The 4,693-nt window shown below is 46.8% G+C and overlaps 1 long non-coding RNA gene across 2 annotated transcripts; it reads left to right on the top strand.

Annotated features, from left to right (window-relative positions):
- The first annotated feature begins 437 nt into the window (after positions 1–437).
- LOC127312291 (uncharacterized) lies at positions 438–3,613 on the top strand. 2 transcript variants are annotated; one of them, XR_011749022.1, is made up of 7 exons: positions 438–749; positions 868–1,055; positions 1,255–1,689; positions 1,808–1,995; positions 2,195–2,629; positions 2,748–2,935; positions 3,190–3,613. It is a non-coding gene; the product is annotated as an uncharacterized lncRNA (long non-coding RNA). The 2 variants fall into 2 exon arrangements; XR_011749023.1 differs by lacking the exon at positions 3,190–3,613 and adding an exon at positions 3,135–3,180.
- Positions 3,614–4,693: the final 1,080 nt, after the last annotated feature.

The raw sequence follows: 4,693 nt of genomic DNA, 5'->3' as shown, positions 1-4,693 counted from the left end.
TGTTCACATGTGAGCTTAAAGGAGCTAGCGCACTTTTTTTCTGACACGAGCATGCAGATATCAGCCGCCGCACGGAAACGCAAATGTGCGGCGCCGCTGTGTAGTACAGTCCATGAATCATCTACACGGTGAGTTGCATCTCCCATGTCTGATGCTATGCCAAAGGGGTCCATACAGTCAGTCGGTCTGTTTGTTTTAGACTGGGACATTGTCAGGTTAAGCCCCCTCGATTTTTGAGCCAACGCTGACATTGAATTTAACAAATAAAATATCTTTACTATTAAATTGGGATGCGACCGTGGTACGTCGTGATGGTTTTGCAATTTCGTGGTTTTTTTGCAGTTTGGCCCCTACAAAAGTTACTTATTAGCCTGCAGTTTTTGCTTGCTTATCCGATCTCCTTCCGAGATCGAACCTCCGTGATTGTCCAGCCGGCACCGATCGAGAAGGAGACGGAGGGGCTGCCTTCCCCGCTCGATTCGTGGCGTGGGGGTCGCCGTGCGCGCCGACCGGGTTGTAACGCCGCCCGTCCATCCTCCGCGGGAGACGTCTCCCTATTCTGGTGTGGTGCTCCAATCTCTGTGATGGACTACGTACGCTCCAGGAAGAGAAAGGGCTCGAGCTCGGAGCTGGACGTCGCGAGGAGCATCGAGCTGCTCATCCTCGAGGCCTCCTTGCTGGGGGTCTACACCGGCCAGCTGGTGATCATCCTCTGGGCCTCCTTCCGCGCCCCCTTCCAGAAGTTGAAGGTGCGTATCCGCATCCTCCGCTCCGCACCTTGCAACATCACAGTACCCTCATAAAGATGGTTATTGTTATGAATGATTTTACTTTACCTGAATGCTAAAATGCTTTATACTTGGCCAGTTGATATTCTAGGACGCACCGGCGAACGATGTAGATTGCGCCACTGAAGAACAATCTTGGAGTACATACGTTTCTGCTGTTAATAATCTGTGTAGGATGCTTGTTTACCATCCAAAACAGCCGCAAAGGAGTTCTGCTATGCTGCTAGGGACGCCTTGCTCATGTATAAGGCTATTGTGCGAGTTCAGGTTTGTGCTACTCCAATTTGAGTACAGCAGTCCATTTAGCTACTCCAATTTGACATTTTATATTCCACTGAAGCTACTGCAATTTGATATTTTATACTCCACTGAAGCTACTCCATAGTGTCAAAATGACCGCCTCTGTTTCTGAATTTTCTATTGCTACTTTATCTGAATTTTCTGATTACTGAATTATGATCTTCAGTTGGACTGAAATTCAGGGCAGGAATAACCATGCCTTGTGGATCTGCTGCTGCTAGCCCTGCAGTTTTTGCTTGCTTATCCGATCTCCTTCCGAGATCGAACCTCCGTGATTGTCCGGCCGGCACCGATCGAGAAGGAGACGGAGGGGCTGCCTTCCCCGCTCGATTCGTGGCGTGGGGGTCGCCGTGCGCGCCGACCGGGTTGTAACGCCGCTCGTCCATCCTCCGCGGGAGACGTCTCCCTATTCTGGTGTGGTGCTCCAATCTCTGTGATGGACTACGTACGCTCCAGGAAGAGAAAGGGCTCGAGCTCGGAGCTGGACGTCGCGAGGAGCATCGAGCTGCTCATCCTCGAGGCCTCCTTGCTGGGGGTCTACACCGGCCAGCTGGTGATCATCCTCTGGGCCTCCTTCCGCGCCCCCTTCCAGAAGTTGAAGGTGCGTATCCGCATCCTCCGCTCCGCACCTTGCAACATCACAGTACCCTCATAAAGATGGTTATTGTTATGAATGATTTTACTTTACCTGAATGCTAAAATGCTTTATACTTGGCCAGTTGATATTCTAGGACGCACCGGCGAACGATGTAGATTGCGCCACTGAAGAACAATCTTGGAGTACATACGTTTCTGCTGTTAATAATCTGTGTAGGATGCTTGTTTACCATCCAAAACAGCCGCAAAGGAGTTCTGCTATGCTGCTAGGGACGCCTTGCTCATGTATAAGGCTATTGTGCGAGTTCAGGTTTGTGCTACTCCAATTTGAGTACAGCAGTCCATTTAGCTACTCCAATTTGACATTTTATATTCCACTGAAGCTACTGCAATTTGATATTTTATACTCCACTGAAGCTACTCCATAGTGTCAAAATGACCGCCTCTGTTTCTGAATTTTCTATTGCTACTTTATCTGAATTTTCTGATTACTGAATTATGATCTTCAGTTGGACTGAAATTCAGGGCAGGAATAACCATGCCTTGTGGATCTGCTGCTGCTAGCCCTGCAGTTTTTGCTTGCTTATCCGATCTCCTTCCGAGATCGAACCTCCGTGATTGTCCGGCCGGCACCGATCGAGAAGGAGACGGAGGGGCTGCCTTCCCCGCTCGATTCGTGGCGTGGGGGTCGCCGTGCGCGCCGACCGGGTTGTAACGCCGCTCGTCCATCCTCCGCGGGAGACGTCTCCCTATTCTGGTGTGGTGCTCCAATCTCTGTGATGGACTACGTACGCTCCAGGAAGAGAAAGGGCTCGAGCTCGGAGCTGGACGTCGCGAGGAGCATCGAGCTGCTCATCCTCGAGGCCTCCTTGCTGGGGGTCTACACCGGCCAGCTGGTGATCATCCTCTGGGCCTCCTTCCGCGCCCCCTTCCAGAAGTTGAAGGTGCGTATCCGCATCCTCCGCTCCGCACCTTGCAACATCACAGTACCCTCATAAAGATGGTTATTGTTATGAATGATTTTACTTTACCTGAATGCTAAAATGCTTTATACTTGGCCAGTTGATATTCTAGGACGCACCGGCGAACGATGTAGATTGCGCCACTGAAGAACAATCTTGGAGTACATACGTTTCTGCTGTTAATAATCTGTGTAGGATGCTTGTTTACCATCCAAAACAGCCGCAAAGGAGTTCTGCTATGCTGCTAGGGACGCCTTGCTCATGTATAAGGCTATTGTGCGAGTTCAGGTTTGTGCTACTCCAATTTGAGTACAGCAGTCCATTTAGCTACTCCAATTTGACATTTTATATTCCACTGAAGCTACTGCAATTTGATATTTTATACTCCACTGAAGCTACTCCATAGTGTCAAAATGACCGCCTCTGTTTCTGAATTTTCTATTGCTACTTTATCTGAATTTTCTGATTACTGAATTATGATCTTCAGTTGGACTGAAATTCAGGGCAGGAATAACCATGCCTTGTGGATCTGCAGCTGCTAGGAACCTGGAGGTGCCCCTGGGACGGCGAGGCAATGGATAAGCAGGATCAAGGGGGAGGTGACGGCGTGACGCGCCGGCCTTCTCCCCTGGCTGGCACTGTGCTCCTGGTGGGTGGGGGGCGGCGTTCTGCTGCTGCTGATGGCCTGCTGGTTGGGGCGGCAATGAAGAAGCGGGCGAGGTGGCGCTGGCGATCAAGGGATGCGAGGAAGAAGCGGGGAGGTGCCGAACTGCCGGGCGAGCTCCTGGAGGTGCCTGAGCAAGGGGCCAGCAGCCGGCGGGGGAGACGCGGGGGGAAGTCGCGGTCAGAGGAAGAAAAATGAAGTGGCCCGGGTCGATGGATTTTGCTTCTATACTGAATTTAACTGATGCTGTTAACTGAAGTTTGGTCTTGGTTTGCGTTGTATATATATTGCTGATTCGTTTCTGGTGATTGCTTCGGTTGTGATAAAATGACAGAAAGAAGAGATGCTGCTGATTGCTTTGGTGGGAAAGTGAATTTTTATAGGATCAACAATCAATTTTGCAGCTGCTGCGTTCACTGAATAAAACTGCTACTGTACTATATATGGTGTTTTATAGAATTCAGTACACGTTAAGGAGGATTTGTGTTTCATCAGATAAAAAAATATCAAGAGAAATGCGCTAACAAATTACCTTTGATTGAGAATTTGAAGTTGGAATATTCATTTTCTAAATTTCTAATTGCACCCGAAAGAATGTTAGTTTAGCTTTTCAGATGATAGAATTTTTAGTTGGAATATTATTTTTCTAGAGTTCAAATTGCACCAAAAACAATTATTCGGTTTCACCCAAAATTTCAGTAAATCATATTTCCTATAATTAAGCCAAATTTGAAGCATGTGTGCACTCTTTGCTGATGGCAACCTATGGATAATTAAAAGGAATTCACTATATCAAACATGCTAATCGCATGTTTTTAAAACATAAAACCATAGGCCTGGCTTTATATATAAACCCCAACATCGTTCATTTACCAAAACGTTGTTTGATCTTGTATAACTTAAAACCAGATAGTTTATATACGATTGTGATTTGTTATTTCCGTAGCAACGCACGGGTAATTTGCTAGTAAACTATATGTCACAAAGGGAATATATATTTAAAATATTTGTTCAACAACATAATTCTGCAACAAGCATATGATGTTGTCTTAGTTAACTTTATGTTCAAAGTTAGGCTGAAACCTCTAGGCGGACGTACATACACAAACAGAGGAACTATGCATATTGTTTTACTTTGCACCGAGATACCACATAGCTCCGTGCCCTTAAAACCATAAAATTGCATACGCTTTTGCATGGACTAAAATTATTTACATTTATACTTGTGATTTCTTGATAAAAAATAGAAATATTCAACCTACTCTGTTATACGTGTATACATGTTCTCGTCAGGGTCAACTGAATGCCTGTGTCACTCGCTTGAAGTAACAAGACACATGCAGGAAGCAGGAGATTTTGGTCTGCGCATAATTTGTTCTTAA

This window comes from Lolium perenne, chromosome 7, assembly GCF_019359855.2.
Source record: "Lolium perenne isolate Kyuss_39 chromosome 7, Kyuss_2.0, whole genome shotgun sequence".
Lineage (NCBI taxonomy): Eukaryota > Viridiplantae > Streptophyta > Magnoliopsida > Poales > Poaceae > Lolium > Lolium perenne.
The sequence above is the reverse complement of the archived record's forward strand: the minus strand, read 5'-3'. Positions and strand labels throughout refer to the sequence as shown.